This window comes from Macaca nemestrina, chromosome 5, assembly GCF_043159975.1.
Source record: "Macaca nemestrina isolate mMacNem1 chromosome 5, mMacNem.hap1, whole genome shotgun sequence".
NCBI classification, from domain to species: Eukaryota; Metazoa; Chordata; class Mammalia; order Primates; family Cercopithecidae; genus Macaca; species Macaca nemestrina.
In genome coordinates this window covers 183,022,804-183,043,187 of record NC_092129.1, presented here as the reverse complement: position 1 = coordinate 183,043,187, position 20,384 = coordinate 183,022,804, and the positions used below count along the sequence as shown (strand labels likewise).

The 20,384-nt window shown below is 45.2% G+C and overlaps 1 long non-coding RNA gene across 1 annotated transcript in view; it reads right to left on the bottom strand.

Moving 5' to 3' along the window:
- Positions 1–4,084: 4,084 nt before the first annotated feature.
- LOC105464805 (uncharacterized) overlaps positions 4,085–20,384 on the bottom strand; it is a 200,065-nt gene continuing 183,765 nt past the window's right edge. Inside the window, exons 2-3 of the long non-coding RNA XR_011624140.1 lie at positions 10,947–11,099; positions 4,085–5,409 (exon numbers count right to left, since the gene is read on the bottom strand). This is a non-coding gene — a long non-coding RNA (uncharacterized lncRNA). The remainder of the gene's footprint in view (positions 5,410–10,946; positions 11,100–20,384) is intronic.

Below are 20,384 nucleotides of genomic sequence, written 5' to 3'. Positions count from 1 at the left end.
GCACTTTGGGAGGCCGAGGCGGGAGGATCACAAGGTCAGGAGATCGAGACCATCCTGGCTAACACGGTGAAACCCTGTCTCTACTAAAAATACAAAAAAAAAAATTAGCTGGGCGCCGTGGCGGGTGCCTGTAGTCCCAGCTACTCAGGAGGCTGAGGCAGGAGAATGGCATGATCCCGGGAGGCGGAGCTTGTAGTGATCAGAGATCGTGCCATTGCACTCCAGCCAGGGGGACAGAGCGAGACTCCATCTCAAAAAAAAAAAGAAATGTTCTTTCACTTTAAGAGCAAGTCCAATGTTTTTAATATTAAAGTATGGATGACTTATAGGACTATGCCTAATTTGCACAAAATTTGAATATAAAACACAAGACTTCTTGGTATTTTACTTTATGATGAGCTTTTGGGGTCCTCATCTGTAATCCTTCTGCAATACCAGCACAACCTTTCCATTTCAGCCTAGAAGTCCAGTCTACAACGTCCTAGGTAGACAGTGAAGCTCTGAAGAACATGTACCTTGTGCTTGCTCCTGGTTCACTTGTCCATTGCTCGTCATAATTCTCAGAGACACCGGAGAGAACCAAGCATCACCAACAGTGACTGATATGGTTTGGTTGTGTCCACACCCAAATCTCATCTTGAATTGTAATCCCCATGATCCCCACAAGTCGTAGGAGAGACCTGGTGGGAGGTAATTGAATCATGGGGGGCAGGTGGTTCCCCTATGGTGTTCTCGTGGTAGTGACTGAGAGTTCTCATGAGATCTGATGGTTTTATAAGCATCTGGCATTTCCCCTGCTGGCACTCTTTCTCTCTCCTGCTGCCCTGTGAAGAGGTCCCTTCTATCATGATTGTAAGTTTCCTGAGGCTTCCCCACCCAGGCAGAACTGTGAGTCAATTAACCTCTTTTCTTTTTAAATTACCAGACTTGGGTATTTCTTCATAGCAGCATGAGAACATATGAATACAATGATCAGTTATGGATGAGAAGTGCCCAACTGCACAATCTTATCGATTTCATACCACCAGGTCTCACAGAAATGGTATGGAGATTTCTTAAGATCCAATCAGAAAAATCATGACTCCATGAGGAGCCAGGTACAGTGACTCCCACCTGCAATCCCAGCTACTCAGGAGGCTGAGGCAGGGGAAGCACTTGATCCCTAGGATTTGAGGCTGCAGTGAGCTACGACCACACCACCATACTCCAACCTGGGTGATAGAGGGAGACTCCTATGACCACACCACTGCACTCCAACCTGGGTGATAGAGGGAGACTCCGTCTCTTAAAAAATATATATCCATGAGGGCAGAGGTCTTTATTTTGTTCATGAACTTATCCACCAAGCACGTAGAACAGTCAGGCTCATAGTACGTGCTCTGTAAACATATGTCGAAAATTAATTCTATATGCTACTTCCCCAAACATTATTTTCTAATTATCTTCCTGAGTGGCTAGTTAGATGAAAATCAGTTGTCTCTGGTACCGTTCTACATTCAGAAGGAATGAAAGGTATGCTATAAGGAATGGGGAGTGTGAGTATCTAATTTGAAGGAAAAAAGTAACCAAGGTTTTCAGTGTTTGTGGTTGGATAGATAGACATGCTGTCCCTCTTTGAGTCATTGGGAATTTGACATCGTTTCCCAGAGCCAATACCTTGTTGTCCTGTTGGGAAGCCTCTGCCTTGCTTCGTCAGCCACGTAGCAACCTCCTCTGCTCAGCAGCCGAGCTCCCTTTCATCCACTCCTGATGAGGTCGTTTCGTGCCTGGCTGAACCAGGGGCTTAGTTGAAAGTGAGCTGGCCAAGATTCAATCAGGATAAGACCGAAGCTGCGTGCTTGAACTGGGGAAATGCTTCAGGAGTCACAGGAGCGAGCTCTTCCATGTGCGGATGGGATGCATTTAACCCTTGCCATTGACGGTGACAGCTTTAGGTGAGGATGGAAGCAAGGTTTGAGGACACAGCTGTGGGCTGGAAACCAGAACACCGGGGTGCCGGTGCTGACTTCCACGATAAACACCTGGGGCTGTTAGGAGGGTCAAAGCTTTGGGCAGGAGGCAGGTGAGAGGATTCTGAGGGAAGTTTTATTTTCCTCCTGTGGAAAACGATGGGGTTGGAATTGATCATCTCCAAAGTCCTCTCAGCTCTAATTCAATGTTGCTCCAGGCATCTCTGAGGATTTCTGAGAGAGCCTGAATACCAGCTGTGCTGGTGTAGAGGTCGCTACTTCGTCTTCCAAATGCTGGCTGAGATGACTCTCAGGTGGATTAACCGAAACCACAACTGGGGAAGAAGCTGAGGCTGAGTGCTGATGGCAGATGCCAAGAAAGTGCGACACAACCTGTCCGCCACACTGTTGAGGATGCTGAGCCCGGCCATGCCTGCCAGTGTCCAGAGACATTGAGAGGGCCTGGGTGCCAGGCTGCCATCTAGGGCCAGGGAGGATCCTACACAAGACGGTGCATCTGCAAGGAATGAGAAGTCAGAAGACTCTCCAAAGACACCTCGAAGGATTCTGGTCGGCTAACCCACCACCAGGCTTGTTTATGGGGCAGGAGAGTATAAGTGGATGAGGCAAGGCCTTGGGAGAAATCCACTCTGAAGTGAGCCTGGATTTTAGACCATCTGGAAGAGCAGCTAAGAGCACTCTGATGAAAAGAAAGAGAAGGCATACCCCTCAGACACCAGCACATGTTAGAAAGGTGCAGAGGTCAGGACGGTGTGATCCTGGAGTAAGAATAAATAAGAAATCAATTGAACAGAATAAAGTAGAAGATCAGACCCAAATTTCTGATATACATATTTCTATACACATTTCTATACAAATGTATACATTTCTAAACAAACGTATTTCTATACAAATGATAGCTACACATATAATAAAAGTTTGATTTGAACATTAGAAAGGAAAATAGATTCTTTAGCATAGGGCTCTATTCCTAACTCACATCATATACCAAAATAAATTTCAAATAGATCACAGAGTGGCATACTGAAAATTACCAATAAAAGAATTTGAAAGCGATATAACTAAATACTCACCCAATCCCTGTCAAGGGAGAGTTTCTCTAAGCATATGCACAAAAGAAGATATAATAAAGGGAAGGACACTATGTAGAACTGTAAGAAAATTAGAAATTCTCTCTATAAAAAGGAGCACTAACTAAATTAAAAGATGAACAATAAACCAGGAGGAAAGAAGTTAAAGCAATTTGACAGGCAAGTGATTAAAATTCTACATAAGGGGTTCCTCACAAGTCGGCCTGCCCCTCACTAGCAATGTGACTGTGGGAGGGTCATTTAATTTCACAAACTTCTATTATTTTAATGGGGATAATAATCAAATATATTTCAGAGGGTTGCAAGGATTATAAAAAAAATACATGAAAACTAGCACAGTAAAAGCTTACTAAATGTTGGCTGCCATATTATCAAAAGTATTATTATATCATTATTCATTAGTATAATAAAATAATGCATGATGATATTTATATTTCTATATAATAAATAAAGTATTATTATTAAATGCCACAAGGGAATTAGGAACAAAAACTTGGAAAGACAATTCAAACCAGAAGAACACAAACGGCAAACAAATGAAATGGGATCTGCTCATCACCTATCAAAACAGGTGTATTTTTAAAACAATAATATTTTTAAGTGATAACATATGGAGTATAGGGAAAATTCTCACACCTTATTGGTGTAAGTACACTTCAGTATAATCTTCCTGGAGGGCAGCTGGTATAAAACAATGTTTATATCATTCGACCTAATGGTTCTACTTCTTTACGTGAGGAAGCAATCAGATATACACCAAATAAAAAGGTCTATCAAGCTTATTCATTATAATAGCAAATACCAGAAGCAAGACTCAACAAATGAATGTTTATTCCATCTATGCAATGGGATTTTATCTAGCCGTTGAAAATCAAGTTGCAAAAAGTATTTAGAAGCATGGGAACATGTTTACCATATTTGTTCAATGAAAAAAGTAAGCTAAATATCTCTTCTATATTTTATCTCAGTTTTACTTTAAAAATGAATTTTACAATACAGAAAAGGATCCATATAAATAAATATACATACATATGTACTCATATATGTATGTATATGAAACAAATAAATACACTTTTATATCCAGGTGGTAGAAATGCTAGTGATTTAATATTTTCTTTGTGCTTCTCTTTATTTTCTTACATTCTTACTGTTTATGTGTATCACTTTTAATTAGAAAAAAATACAACAAATGCTGTTTCAATAGCCCCTGATGTCACTTTTCTCCTTATCTCATATTACTTTCCAAGCTGTTACTTTCATCTCAAGTTGGAAATCAAGAAGGCCAGCAAATCACCCAGTTGAGGGTCTTATATGCGCCAGACCTAAGGCCCAAGTGCCTCTCCAGAGAGTCTCTCCCTGGTGTAAGGTGTTGTTTAACCCACACGATCATGCTGACTACCTCCTCCACTTTTTCTCCTTCCTCTCCTTTTCAGGGAGTAGATGCCCATGCATAGAGTTCGGGATTTGGAGGCTCACAGTCCTGAGCTAGAACCCCCAGCTCTGTGTCTTCCTTGACCTTGGGCTCAGTGCTGTAAATGAAGCATGGGCTTGAGAAGAACTCTGAGAGTTCACATGCAAGAAAAGGGCTTGTGATGTAGATGATCTAAGGTATTTGGATTTTCTTCTTTCACTAGTGGGAAGAAAAGGAAACTTTTAAATCAGAAGAGCAATATGACCTTAGCAAAGTGTCGCTTAGCAAAGTATCTCTAGCAGTATTGAAGAAAGACAAATGAGAGGAGGACACTGATAACTACTGAAAAGTCCAGCAAAGAGGATGACAAATGGATCCAAGATGCCATGACCGAAATGGAGATACTGGTTTCATGCATGAGCGCATGAGTGTGAGTATGTGCTCAAATGTGAAAGGAGAGACAGAGGAACTAGTGACGAGTCTTGGATTTTTTGCTAAGGGCTTTATTGGGATTCAAGCACTGCCAATCCAGTATCCACTCACCTATCTTCTTTCTTTTTTAATTTACTTACTTCTTCACTTTATTTTTAATTGACAAATAAAAATTGTACATACCTGTCATGTAAAAGATTATGTTTTGATATATGTATAGATTGTGAAATGACCAAATCAAGCTAATTAATATATACATTATCTCACATACTTATTTTTGTGGGGAGAACACTTAAAATTAACTCAGCAATTTTTAAGAATACAATACATTGTTAGTAACCATGGCATTGTCAGTTAGTTATACTCACCATGTTTACCTATCTTTTTTAGTTACAGGATCCCAGTTTCTTTCAGGGCAGCGACACATTTCCCAGCCTTTCCTGCAACTCAGGGGTGTCAATCAGATACGAACAGAGGTTGCTAGATGGGATTTCCAGGAGAGTTCCTTAAAAAGAAAGTGGTGTGCATATTTGCTGCCCTTCTACACCTTTCTTCTACATCCTAACTGGAAACTGGATGCAATGGCCAGAGCTCCAAAAAACCATCTTTGATCAATAGATAATATTGTGGATAGAATCTATAATTTAGGGGTGATGAAGTAGAAAAAATAGAAGTATCCTGGGTTCCCAAAGACCACTAAGCCTTTGCACTAGCCCTGGACTTCCTTTATCCAAATGTCTTTCGTATTAAAAATAAATCTCTACCTGATTGGACCAACTTTATTTGGGTTCTGTTAAGTGCTAATTTAGTCATCATTAACTAATATGAAGAACACAGGAAGTAGGGAAAGTTTAGGTGTGGGTAAATTTACTGGGATATTGTATTGTTTGTATTATTTTGTATTTGAGACACCCATACAATATCCCACTCAATTTACTCATAAAGCAATTGGAAATATAAAATACTGATTATAATTGAAGGCCTGAATATAATTATATCAGAAGGAGATTGTATATGCAGTAGAAGAAATAGTGCAACCCCTTAAGATCACCAGCACTGCATAATAATCCTAAACATAAATGCCCCTAATAACAGAGCTTCAAAATACATGAAGTAAAAACTGCTGGTATTGCAAGGAGAAACAGACAAACTCACAATTATATTCGGAGATTTCAATAGTGCTCTCAATAATTAATAAAACAGGCAGACAAAAAAATAAGTAAGGGCATAGAAGACTTGAATAACTCAATCAACTTGACCTAACAGTTATAGAACACTCAACCCAATTTCAGCAGAATATACTTTTTTCAAGTGGACGCAGAACATTTACCATGATAAACTATATGCTGAGCCATAAAATAAGCCTCGAAGTATATTCTCAGAACATAGTGAAATTAAATTAAAAATGAATATTGGAAAGATATCTGGAAAGTCTCTAAATATTTATAAGTTAAATAACATACTTTTAAATAACCCATGGATCAAAGAAGAAAAGAAAAAAGAAAGGATTTTGAACTAAGTGAAAATAAAAATACATTTTAGAAATTGTGAGATGCAGCTAAAGCAGTAGTTAAAGGAACATTTATAGCACTCAAGTATCTATATTAGAAAGAGGAAAGGTCTGAAATCAAAGATCTGCTTCCTACATAAGAAAAAAAGAGTAAATGAAACTCAAAATAAGTATAAGAAATGAAACAATAAAGATTAAAGAGGGAATCAATAAAATAGAAAACAGAAAACAATAGGGAAAATCAATGAAATAAAAGCTTGTATTTTAAGACACTCATCAGTAAGGTCTCAGAGGACACGGTGTGTAAATCAATGAAATAAGGAAATGTCTCTTCCTCAGCAAATGTTTCCCCTAACATTTAAAGTAGGTTTCCTCCTACTCTTAATCTCCCTCTACTTCCCCGTTCTTTCATTTTATGTTATATTTTAATTCATCATTTTGTAGTTGTTGGTTTGTTTAGGATTTGTCTCTCTTATATGAGTCCAGTAGGGCAGGAACAATATCTGTTTTTCTCAGCACTGTACACCCAGCATGTATGAGAGATTTCATCATATAGTAGGTACCCAATAAATACTTGGTAAATCAATTATAGGAGATTAATTGCTCAATGGTGAGAGCTGAGATGATGATGATAATGATGAGCGAGTATGTATAAGAGAAAATAAGACAAAATAGAGAGGTAGCCTTTTTCAGATGTTTGAAATGGGTAGTCAAAAAGATTTCATTCAAGAAGTGATATTTAATTGCCCTTAAAATATAAATAGATATATGTAAGTAAGTGGCATGGGGAATAGAAAAGAATCTCATTAGAGGAAACAACATAAGGAAAGGTAAAGAAGGATAAGAAAGAATGGCCCACTTGGGAATCTGTCAGTGCTTGGGCATGGCTAGAGCACAGGATGCATGAAGGGGAGAATAAGAGAAGATGCAGACCAGATACAGAAGCTGGATCATAGAGGGTCTTTTTTGCTTCCTAACTCTGTGACCTTGGCCCTTTGTTTTATTGTGCCTCCGTTTCCTCATCTGCAAAATCATGATAATAATTTATACCACTTAAGAGTCACTGAGAAGATTAAATCAGAGGCGATAGGTAAAGTATCTGACTTACGGTCTCAATAAATGTTAACTACTTCTAGCAGTAACGAGAATGTTTCCAGGGAACATTTGTGTATTTACATGATTTACTGTATCTGCAGAGTTAATTTCCTCATGCCATCATAGGCTGAGGATGGGCACAATTACTTGTCCCATCCTCAAAGAGCCTGGAGACAGGGCAGGGTCCTGAGTAAACTATGCAATCCCTAAAGAGCAGGAAGTAAGCAATGAGAAAATAAATAGGATCAAACACCGTGTAAACAGCTGCACAAAGCTCACAATGCCTTTCCTATAAAGGAAAAACAATAATGACAGCGAAGCAACAATTATGACAATTAAGTTTAATGGAGGTAATTAAGCTAACTTAAATAAATGAGCATTCTTTAGATATCTTGCTGACTTCTTCCACTTATTATTCTTAGGATTCAAAAGAGCAAAACAAACATTCAACCTCCAAGGCTTCCTACAGATTTAGGGAGAAGCCACCAGAGCTGAAGATGTAGCTTTAGTGGGCTTAGACTCCTTTCTGAGGGGTATAGAGCTCAGGATGTGGGGGGCAAGGAGATGGGTCAAGAAACGGGTCCTGGGTGTTCACGTGGGGCCTCCAGGCAGTGGCCAGGCATCTATTAATGGCTGCATTGTTTTCATACCTGGGAGAGCTGAATAAGGAATTGCAATACGGAGCCCTCTAACAATTACAGTGGGATTCCCACTAGGGTAACAACAGCTCCTGAATCTCGCTGTGTCTCAGCAAGTTCTCTCCTGAAGCACTGCTTCCCTTGAGAGCACCAGATGAAGCACAAGATTTGATGTTTACACTTAGAGAGAAAGATCACTAAGACTGACCTATTCCAGATAATAACCAAGCTGTTGTCAGAGAGGGCTGATAGGGCTTAAGGAATTATAGGGAAGTATATGGAATTTAATACATATAAAAGAAAAAAATAGTATCTATGATCTTTAGCACTTCCACATCCCACCTCTATAGAGTCCTGCTGGTGTCTGAAAATAGTCCAATAGGATGCCTAGCTATTCAGGAGAGCAACGGTTGGTGGTTAGAAGCAAGGATTCTGATTGCCTGGGTCCAAATCACAGCTCCACCACTTACCTAGGTGTGTGATCTTTGTCAAGTTACTTAACTTTTCTGTGCTTTTATTTCCTAACCTACAAAATGGGAATAATTATAGAATCTATCTTATAAGGGTGGTTAGATAATTAAATTATGTTAACCAAGGTAACTTACACTTAGAACAATTCTTGCCACATACAAAGCACTCAGTGTTAATATGCAACTGTACCTGCATTTGTAACTTCATGGTCAACAAGGAACTGGTTCCATCCTCTTACTACCAAATGGTATCATTCCACGGAGTTCCTGAAAACATGTACTTTTCTCCCTTTTTATTATTGTTTCCTTGGTGGGGGCTCTTCCAAACCCAACTCATCAAACAGATTACATATTTGATCTAGAAAGTTTGGAATTTCAGCATGTTTACTTCTAATTATTTGAATGCAGACGATCTCCTAGTGAACCCAAACACTTTTTAAAAACTCTTCAGCCAAGTTGACCTTCTCCTAACTGTGACTCCTAGCCTGGGCTCCAAGCTTTCACCCACGCCCTGTCTGACTATTCGGACCACTCTCCTATTTCACGCAGCGCTAACAGGCAACGCCACTCGGATGCTTTCCTGTTTCTGCACGGTCAGAGCCACTTAAACAAAAATCACTGGCAACCTGGGTTAACGGACGGTTGATTCGCAGATGAGCCTTGGAAGTGAAAGACAGAGATTTCTGGGGAGAGCTAGAGACAGCTCCGGAGACACTTGATTACACTCCAGGGTTGTAAACCTGGAGACCCTGCTCTCCCAGAGAGGACTGTCACCTTCTCGAGCAAACCCCTATCGCCTTCACAACCCCCTGTCTCTATCCAGAGGAGAAGAGAGGAGGATGGGCAAGCGACTCCTAGAAAAGCGCCATGTTTCATCATTTCAAACCCCGCAGGACAGGTGCTCTGGGTGGCTCTCAGCACATCACCCTGTGGCGATGAGGCATGGAGAAGTCACACAAGTTGCTCTGTGCATAAAGGGCCTATTCCCTGATGCAGAGATGTCTGCCTGTATGTACTGCGCACCCCTCTGGTTCGGATAGCCTGCCTGACATACATGTGCTTGTGTGTATGTGCCTATCACTCAGTCAAGTGCTATGGGCTGACTTGTTAGCTTGCAACGGGGTAACATGTCAGACACTCGTGGTTTCAGACTAACTGCCTGTTCACCAACACCTACCCTTCTCCAAATTCACCTTCTAGATGAAGCCATCAATGGATAAAATTATGAATTCCTCCAGGACTAGCTTTATTATTTTATTTGTTCCCAGAATGTAGGACCCCTGCTGCTTTTAAAAACTAAAGCATAATCCCATAAAGAATTTTTTAAAGTACTCAGAGAATTAAAATGATAAAGCCAAAATCAAATCCAAATATTAGAAGACTCAGCAGGCCACACTGGTGTTGGGCTAGGGCTGGGTCCCTGCTTTGGGGTGATGAGGGGCATGGGCCAGGAGCCTCTTCCAGGGAGCGCAGACATCACTCAGGTCCCTGGAGCTCCCCCCACAGTCAGCCTCCCTGCCTCTGTTGTTCCCGTGCTCCTTTTGCACAAGGTGGGGAGCAGGTGGAACTTTCACTCAGAATGCTCCGATATTTGTTAAATTGTAAAGTAGCATTGTAAGAGAGCATTGGCTTCATTATTTCATTTTTATTTTCCTCCTTAAAGCCAGGGTCATGGTGGCTGTCCCATCAGGGCAAGAAGATCTCATGAGAAGAGACGGCAGAGGGGAGGAGGGAAAGACCAGAGGGCAGAGACATACTTTTCTCCACTAAAAGGGCCTGTCTTCTGCTCTGTTCCCCAGGTGTGAACGCAAACATAGGCAGGTGAATGAGTGGATAAGAAAACAAGTGATGGATGTCCGGCTGGTCTGTGTCCCCCTAACCCCAGTGGAGAGAGACCCAGGGAAGGGAGATGAGTGGGACCCTCCCTTAAAGGAAGGGCAGAGGGGCAAGTGCCTGGGGAGAGGAGACAAGACTGGAGAAGAAGACAGTGACTTGTGTTCCATGGAGAGTAAGGACTTGGAGCGTATCCTCTGCAGAGCCCCACAGAGGGGGAAGAACCTGCAAGGACCACCCAGGAGGCTGTGTCCCGGGTCCAGGGCCCCCAGCCCAGCCAGGGAGCACAACTTGGCCAGTAAGCGTCAGAATTCTGGCCTTCAGATGACCGACCACAGGATGTGACCCAATGTGCACTAAAGTCCAGGGCTCTCCCAGTAGCAGTTAGCAAGCGGCAGGGGAGGAGTGCGAGCCCAGATATGGCTGATGCCAACAAAGCCTCTGAAGACGGAGGCTGGGCCTCGCCCAGCTGTGCAGAGCCGGGGAGCGAACTTACTGGGAAAGATGCAGAGTGAACTTCTCATCACCCTGGCTCAATGCGACTCACCGTCAGGTAGATTTTGATCTGGAAAACATTCTGAATTTTGTTGTAGACTGTGATGGTGTGAAATGCATCCCTGCTTCATGAATATACCTCCCAGGCAGAGACCTGTAAATATATGTTAATAGTTACACTGCTTGTGAGCAGAGCTGCAGTTATTTCAACAATGAACAGTCTTAAATCTCCTTTTTCTTTCATGCTTCATCAAAGGAGGGTTCCTGCCCAGCCCTTTTCTCCCGTCTACCCTCTTTGAAGGCCTCTGCTCGTCCTGGGGTAAGTGATGCAGTGGTGTCCCCATCACAGGGTTGGTGGGACCTGTTCACCGTTTATACGCTTGCTGCTGAGCTGCAAGGGGCAGTTGGGATTTATGAAGACACAAAGCGGCATGACCAGCCCCAAGGAAAGGAGGGGAGCTGAGTTCCCAGCTGTCCCCTGTTGGATGGGGACATCCTCTCCTCTCTCTGGAGGGTTAGCAAAGTCAGACTCAGCCTCGTGGAACAAGTCATGGTGCTGTTTTCTCCAGAGCCCTCTCTGCCTTAAAACTCACCAAGTCCTTACTCCCGTCCTCGGAGGCTCGTCACCAAACATTTGGAATTGCCCCACACACAAATTTGGAGCAGCTTCAGCTCTTTCACTAGTTTTGGTTGTTTTACGATCAATACCTCTTGCCTCAGGCCCCACAGGAAAGTCACAAAATCCCATCAGCTCTGTGTTTCTGTAAACTGTGTTAGCTTCCCTGTGACTTTGATCTGTCCCCATACGGCACAATGTCTGGGTGTGGTGACCGCCAAGGAAGCCCACAGAATACCGCAATGATGACGGCTCACACTCCACGCCAGTGACCACACGGAAGGCCTGCTCCCAAGGGGTTTGCCTTCGCTGTTCTACGGCCATCAGGATCCGTATGGCTGCAACCTCAGTTTTTTCCCTAAGGGGCTCCCTAATCCCTATGTCCCTGGGTGCTACTTCACTTTGATCTGCCACTTTGTGGAATTTGAAAGAGGAGAGGAGAGGAAGCGGCTGGGCCCAGGGATGGGGACTTAACTACTCCGATGACTCAGAAATTTTGAGCATGTGTGTTTTCCACTTGAAACATCAAGTTCCAGAAAAAGAACATGCCACTAATAACAAAAGCTACAATCCGTCAAGGGTCTACAAAGTGACATGCAACTCATATGTATTTCTCTTGTAATCTTCACAAAGGGAGACAGAGAAGCTGAGGCTCTCTCGGGAAGCTGTGTAACTTGCTCAGGGTCGTACCAGATAGTGGGCGGCCGAGGAGAGGGGCAGGCTCCAATACGATTGGTGCCAATTTGCAGAACTGCTGTGCTGTGCTGCCTGGTGTTGGCCAGAACGACCATGAGAGGCCAAAATGGTGCCACTGAGGGGAGGAGCAGCACCCGGAGCACAGCAGACCCCCCCCCCCCCCCCGCTCCAGCCAGCCCCTGCTCAGGCCCGTGCTACCAGGTAACTAAGGGGAGCGGGGAAAGCAGAGACAGCAGTGGACCAGGCAGAGGGCTAGGGCCTGTGCCCCATGCCAGGGCCTGCATGTCCTCTCTGCCTCTGCAAGTGTCTCCAAACCCCAGACCAGCATGACGCCCCGGCCAGAAGCCTGGGTTTCCAGGCATTTCTTATCTCTTGCAGACCAATTTCCATACTCTGGAGAAATTGTCCATGAGCCAAGAAAGCCCAAATCGCACTGGACTGGAGGGCAGTGGGTGAGGCTCCGGGAAGGCTTTTGTTATTAGTGGGACTTTCTTTTTCTGGAACTTGATGTTTCAAGTGGAAAAAACATATGCTCGAAATCTCTGAGTCACCAGAGTAGTTAATCCCCATCTTGACCTCAGAGACCCAGACGGGTGACGAGCAGAACTGGCCCCCATGCATCAGAAGGTAGAGCCCCCGCCTCCAGCCCCAACCTGCAACGCAAATCCCACATGAAAGAGCGGCCGCGTGCAGAGCTTTCCCACCTGTTCAAATTTGGGGGCCTAATCTCAACTACAGGATGCAATGGGCTTTGGGGAAATAGAGTTGTCCGTATACAAGATTTTTAAGGATAAAAGGAAAAAAATATTTTTCAAATCACACGTTTAAGGAGGAGTGATCGTTTCTTAGGAATAGTGATAGTCTGAATAACAACGTGCTGAAGGTCACAGCTGCATTCCCTGCCCCTGAAGCCCTGTGGTCAGTGACGCTTTTACCTTCCTCTGAGGCTCTTTTGATCTTACGCTGTCTTCACATCTCCCGCGTGATTAGCTACTCATTCTCAACACATCTTCTGTGTTGTCTCCTAATTGGGGGCTTAATTTGCAGCCAGGGTTAAGATTTGAAGCCTGCTGATGTCAGGGTATCTCCCCCAGCTTCCCATGCTGGCATTCTCCCAGGTGAGGCTCTCTCCCCTTGCTCACCTGGACTTCAGTGCTGTGGCCGCTCTCTCTCCTCACCCCAGCCATAGCAATCACCAGGCCAGGGGCTGCCCCTCTGTTAGAGCTCTGATGCCTTCACACCAATCCGTCTCTACCCATCTACAGAGGTGCAGGTTCCTCATCTGCACCCCACAACTGTGGAGCACACAGCTCCTTGCTGCCTTCTGGCACTATCCGCCCCAGTTTCCCCAGCCAGATGGGCTGCTCAGCCTTCCACCCACCTGGATGCTGAACCTTTGCCCCCTCCATGCCTCTGCATTTAGTGATCTTTCCTTGGCTCCCCTTGTTGAGATCCTGTGGTTCCTCAGCCCTGCATAAGCTCTTGAGGCACTCAGGGCGTTTTTAAACAGGTGCGTGCCCCACGTCAAGTCTGTCCGGCTGCAGCAATACATCCGGTCAGGGGTCGGGGACAGAATTGAGATTCATAAAATCTTTCCCTGGTGATCTCAGGCTCAGCCAGCAGAGACCCACTGCTAGAAGCCCTGCAGAGGCACTTCCAGGCACTCTTTCTCCACCGAGTCTTCCCAGAGCTTCACCCACTGCCCTACAGTCCCGTGTAACTCGGGCCTTCTTGGCCCAGGGACTCAGCTGTGCCATCTCCTTCTCACCTTCCCACGGTCAGTCTCAGATTCTGTCTGAGTTTTGTCAGGTTCCTGCAGCTGGACCGCAACCCGCTTTCAGGCAGGGGCTTGCTCTCCCCTCCGTACCTGTGATTCGAGCACAGGTTGCAGCCAGGGGCAGGTCCCCGAAACTCCTGTGCAGTCAAGCGTGGAGATTGGATCCACCTGCACACCGCAGGGGCGGCTCCCTATCATAATCTGCAGGGCTTACTTCCCAGCCACTGCCTCCTCTCAGGTGTCAATGGAAAGCATGGCCAAGCTTCGTTTCCATCGAGGCGATCCCTGAATGTGTTTCATCTGCATAAGCAGACAGCGCAATGCACAGCAATAGTGATCTCCCGAATTAGAACACCTGGTGAGGTGTGTCTGAGGGCAAAGGTGGAAAGCCTGACACAGACCTGGCAGAGCTCAGTGATCTGGAGGAGTGTGTGTGAGTGGAAGAGATCGTTGGCTGTAAGCAGAGACGAGACCATGGAGGGCCTGGCACCATTTTAGGGATTCCGGCCTTTATTCCCAAGCCCCTCTGGAGCTGTGGAAGGAGGCTCAGTTATGAATCTCAGGAGAGTTCTTGAGGAACACCCAGAGAGTGATATTGACAGCTGGGGGACAGCGAGGAAGCTGTTGCGGGCATCCACGTGGAAGTCAATTGGCCTGAACTGGGAGAGCGGCCCGGGGACAGAAGCAAGCTGATCCTCAGGACATGCTTGCGTTGGTCAAGAGCAGGGAGACTGTGTTCGCTTCCAGTCTTTTGGCCTGGTCAGCTGTCTAGACAATGAAGGCATTCACTGAGGGCGACGGGCTGGAGGACGAGCAGAACCTGCGGAGGGGTTCACCTTTCATGCCCACGGGACGTCCGGCCGCAGACACCAGGGGCAGTCACCAGGGGCAGTCACCAGAGGCAGACACCAGGGGCAGTCACCAGGGGCAGTCACCAGGGGCAGTCACCAGGGGCAGACACCAGGGGCAGTCACCAGGGGCAGACACCAGCGGCAGACACCAGGGGCAGTCACCAGGGGCAGTCACCAGGGGCAGTCACCAGGGGCCATCAGAGCCAGAGGTCTAGAGCTCAGGGCTAGGCTGCGGGTTTGGGTTTAGATCTGGGAGCCAGGACCTATGGGGTGTCCTGGAGACACAGGAGAGGATGTGACCACCCCAGGGAGAGGGCAGGGGAGAAAGAAGGAAGCCAAGGGTAAAGCTGAGGGACGTCAATGTCACAGGAACACGTGTTCAGAAAGAAACTGCTCCATGACGCTTCCTGCAGCTCAGTGAGGAAGACTACGCAGGGCCATCTGGATAGGGTTAGGGCCTGCGGTAACAGGGTCTGGCAGTGCGGGAGAGAGACTGGACTCAACTCTTAATACAGCCTGGGCAAGCGGGGATTTACAGCAAAGGAAAGGGTGGGGTCAGTGGATGGAAAATGGCTGAGGGGACATCAGAGGTCAGGGGATTCTGGCTAAACCGACCTCACAGGATGCTTGCTGAAGGCAGGTCAGGGTGATCAGACAGCCCCTGGGGATGGTGAAAAATGAGGAGCCCAATCAGGTATGGAGGGTGATCATGTATCAAAGGTGGAAGGTTCTGGCTAAGCTAGCCTAGCAATGTTCTTTGCTAAAACTGGATTTTATGATGAAGCGCACAGATGGGCTTAGGGGAAGGCCTAGGAGCCTGGCTAAAGCTTGGCCAAGCCAAGAATCTCTGTCCCAGGAGTCTGAGGAGGAGCAAACACAAAGGCACGGAGCGGAACGGGGGTGAAGGGAAGAGGCACAGCCCCTGTGCTGGGCACTTCTCCGACCTAGGAAGGCCCTGCCCAGGGTCTCCAAGAGGAGTGGGGGTCAGCCAGGCTGGGCTGCCAGAAAGGCAAGAGTGATGTACAGTCCCAGCTGGTCTGCACTTGGCTTGGTTTCACAGCTGCTGCACAGTTTCCGCAGATCTCGGGAAATGGGAAACCAAGCCTTCCCCGGATGGCTCCTCTCCCTTCGACTCCAATCAGGTTACAGCCACCTCCACCAGGTTAGGGTTCTGTCAGCCACACTATCCCACAGCCCACTGAAAATTTTCAAGAGAAGATCGGGCCATTGGTAATTAATCAGCCATGTGCTTATTCTCTGCCCCCTCTCCCCTCATCAGGCTATGGGAGCTGGAGAACAACAGCCCTGCCCGTTGGCATCCACTCTATTTCAGCCCCTGAGGCATAGATGTCAGGAAGGAGGAAGGGAAGGAGGAAAGAGATCAAGAAACAAAGGCAAGAGAAGGAAGACGGCGCTCTGCGTCTGTTCCATTCTCTGGAGTAACAAACAGCAGCAGGGAGCCCAGCCCAGGCTGCCATGTGGACGCACACCAGTGAGCGGAGCCGGGATCGTTCCAGGCCTCTCATCTCATTCGCACCCTGATGTGCCCATCTGCTAGAGGTGGCCCTACTAAGCACTGGCTGTGTACCAGCCCCCACAATCACGCTTTGACCTGTCATTCAGTCTTCACCACAGCCCTGCTACTTAGGTCACATTCAGATCATTCCACAGGAAAACGAGCCTCTGAGACCTTAACTTGCCCAGAATATTCCTGGCCTCATTCAAATGTCAGTGTCTTCTCCTGTACACGCTTGGGTTGCCAGATAAAACACAGAACCTCCAGTTACATATGAATTTCAGATCAACAATAAATACTTTTAAGTATGTTCTAAATATAACATGGAACTTATACTAAAAATAAAAACATCTCTATTTCATCAGAAATTCAAGTTTAGCCTGGCTTCTTAATTTTTTTTTTTTTTTTGAGACGGAGTCTCACTGTTGCCCAGGCTGGAGGCAGTGGCCGGATCTCAGCTCACTGCAAGCTCTGCCTCCCAGGTTCACGCCATTCTCCTGCCTCAGCCTCCCGAGTAGCTGGGACTACAGGCTCCCGCCACCTCGCCCGGCTAATTTTTTGTATTTTTAGTAGAGACGGGGTTTCACCATGTTCGCCAGGATGGTCTCGATCTCCTGACCTTGTGATCCACCCGTCTCAGCCTCCCAAAGTGCTAGGATTACAGGCTTGAGCCACCGCGCCTGGCCTAGCCAGGCTTCTTTATTTGCTAAATCTACTACTATTTGTTCAAGCACAGTACCACACTAAAGTACAAAGGCCAGAGAGGTTCGCATGTTCAGTTCCTCAGACAGCTACTAACATGCAAATGGCACCTTCCTCCTGACCTGAGCCTCCAGAGAATCCAAAACCCTGCGGTTGGCCAGCTGCGGACCAAGTACAGTTCTAAGGGAATTTCATTTCCCCTGGAAACTAAGGCACTTTCTTCCTCCCTTAGCTCTTAGAAGTGCCACCCCACAGCCTCGTCCCTGTTCCTGTGACTGACTGCCAATCACCTTTACCAACTCACCAGCCCTATAATTCTGACATTTGTATCACATTCCCTTGGAGCCACCTGGAAATGTCTGGAAATACCTTTGCCCTAGAGAGTAGTGGTATCACCTAATAGGAGTTATTTGTTTGCTGGTTTGTTTATTTCTTCCTACTTTCCATTTTAATCACCTTTTTATATCAGTCCCAAAATTTTGCCTATTCTTATTATCATGAAATCTTCTTTCTTACCTTTTCTCTATTGGAATTCCTATGGGCCTTTGTTTTATTATCATCCTTTATTCTGTACGTATATATTATGTGTGCTGTTTTATTAGTGAAAGAAAATTAATTAAAACAAATACACAAGCCAGAGACACACTCATGAGTCCAAGACTTTTGTGATTTCTTTCCATCCCATCCGAAAGCATCTTTGCCTCTGTTATCAAATGGTTGCTGAACTTCCCGTGTCTGAGAAGAAACTGGCTTGAGAAAACCAGTGCTTCATTTCTGGGATTCTATTTGATGGAAGAACAGGAGAAACACTGTCAGCCACAAGACAGACAACCTAACCTTTCACTCAACTTGTTGTTGATTAAGACTCTCTTTTACATGTTTAAGCACTGGCCAGGTGCAGTGGCTCACTCCTGTAATCCCAGCACTTTGGGAGATTGAGGTAGGCGGAACAAAAGGTCAGGAGATCGAGATCATCCTGTCTAACACGGTGAAACCCCATCTCTACTGAAAAAATACAAAAAAATTAGCCCAATGTGGTGGCACACGCCTGTAGTCCCAGCTACTTGGGAGGCTGAGGCGGGAGAATCACTTGAACCTGGGAGGCAGAGGTTGCTGTGAGCCAAGATCTCGCCGCTGCACTCCAGCCTGGGTGACAGCGAGACTCCATCTCAAAAAAAAAAAAAAAAAAAAATTAAGTACCTTTTATTAAAAAACAGGGTGACAATGAATAAAGCAAATCTCACACAAGATTGTACGTCTCGCATCCCCAAACCTCTATGTAACTCTGGAGTTTCAGTCACTGTTTGGTGGAAACAGGGGGCTGGGTTGTTCTGGGACAGGCACTGCCTTCTACACCCTGTTCAAAAGTCACTTGTGTCGGGAACGTGACTCCTACCCCGAAGCATCCTATGTCCAGGGCTTTTTTCCTTTATCCTAATATGTTACTGAAGCTCTAATTACCAAGGCTGACACCTTCAATGAAACCTTTTAACATTGGACAGTGTGGTGGTTTAAGAGGATGTGTGGGGTCAAATGACAGCTCAGCCACTTCCTGTCTGTGTGAAAAACTGATAGGGTTTGGCCCTGTGTCCCCACCCAAATCTCATCTCGAATTGGAATTCCCACATGTGGAGGGAGGGTCCTGTATTCCCCATGTGTCCAGGGAGGGAGGTGATTGGATCATGGGGGCAGGTCCCCCCAACCCATGCCGTTCTCATAACAGTGAGTGAGTTCTCACGAGATCTAATGGTTTCATAAGTGTTTGGAAGCTCCTCTGTTTTTCTCTCTCCTGTCACCGTGTGAAGAAGGCGCCCGCTTCCCCTTCCATCATGACTGTAAGTTTCCAGAGGCCTCCCCAGACACGCGGAACTATGAGTCAATCAAACCTGTCTCCTTTATAAATCACCCGGTCTCAGGGACGTGCTTTATAGCAGTGTGAAGACGAACTCATAGACCAACCTAAATCACCCAGTCTCAGGGACATTCTTTATAGCAGTGTGAAGACGAACTCATACACCAACCTAAGTCACCCAGTCTCAGGGGCGTGCTTTATAGCAATGTGAAGACCAACTCATACACCAACCTCGGACGAATGATGTAATTGTGCCTGGTCTCCTCATTGGATGAAATGAGGCCATTAAGACAGAAGTGAGGATTCAAAGAAAGAAGATAACAGAGCACTTGGAGTGATGCCTGGCAGACGAGGTGCTTAATGAATGTTCATCTTCTTTTTTCTCAGAATAATCTCATTCCAAACCTGCTTTATTCATTATGCAACTCAAACTTCATGAAAAGACATTTAAAGTTAATTTTTCTAGGCTGATATTTTCCTATTGAGGTGATAGGTATTTTTCCTGGTATAAATTAGTAGCCTAATTGCCCCTATAGCCATAGAAACTACATCATATTAAAATTGGCTGAATATAGTGAAAGAGAACAAACTGAGATTCAAATACATATGTTCTAGGTCTCAACTCTGATAATAACCAGCCTCAGGTCCTCAAGCAACCTACTTCATTTCCTTAGCACTCTCCTTAAATATATGTAATAAGAAATCACCTTTGCAACTCTTTCCAGCCTTAAAATTAAATTCTCTGAAGTGTCAGGATATGCAGACTATAACTACTCTGTATTTGTTAAGAAAAGATTGTGAGTAATGCAGAGAATGTACACTAAAGAGATTACCTCCATCAAGACCACATTGTTTTTAAAAATAAAAACAAAACTCTGTAATTAGAAACTTAAAGTGGTGACTAAATTGCTAAAAACAACTAGCGAACCACAGGAATGTGTCTGGGAAACTTGTCCATCAGGTAGTTCATGTTATTTTCATGCCCACATCTAGCAATGCCCAGTAGTCTAGTAAGGTCTGGCTGCTGGTAGAAACAGGAGTCAGGGATTCCCCCTGAAACTTATCCTGGGGAATAAAACATCTAAACTTCCACTGGATTTAATGCTGTGTCCCCAACTCCACGTCCAGTGCCATCACATGGATAGCTTGAAGTCGACCAGCATTTACACCATAGAAATCCACAAACACCGCAACTCAGGGTGTTTCACCTCCACCCATGCCCCAGAGCTGGTTGTTAAACATTTCCCAGCACACCTTATTGGATGTTCAGTTTGGTCCAACTAAACTGTAAAAATTCAAACCACAAACTGGAACCTGTCTTGAATTGGTCTTCCTCTTCATGGGATCCTTTACAGGAACTGACTACTAAATTGAGATAGCATTTATTCTACTTCGTTCAAAATATGTATAAATTCTATACAATACATAT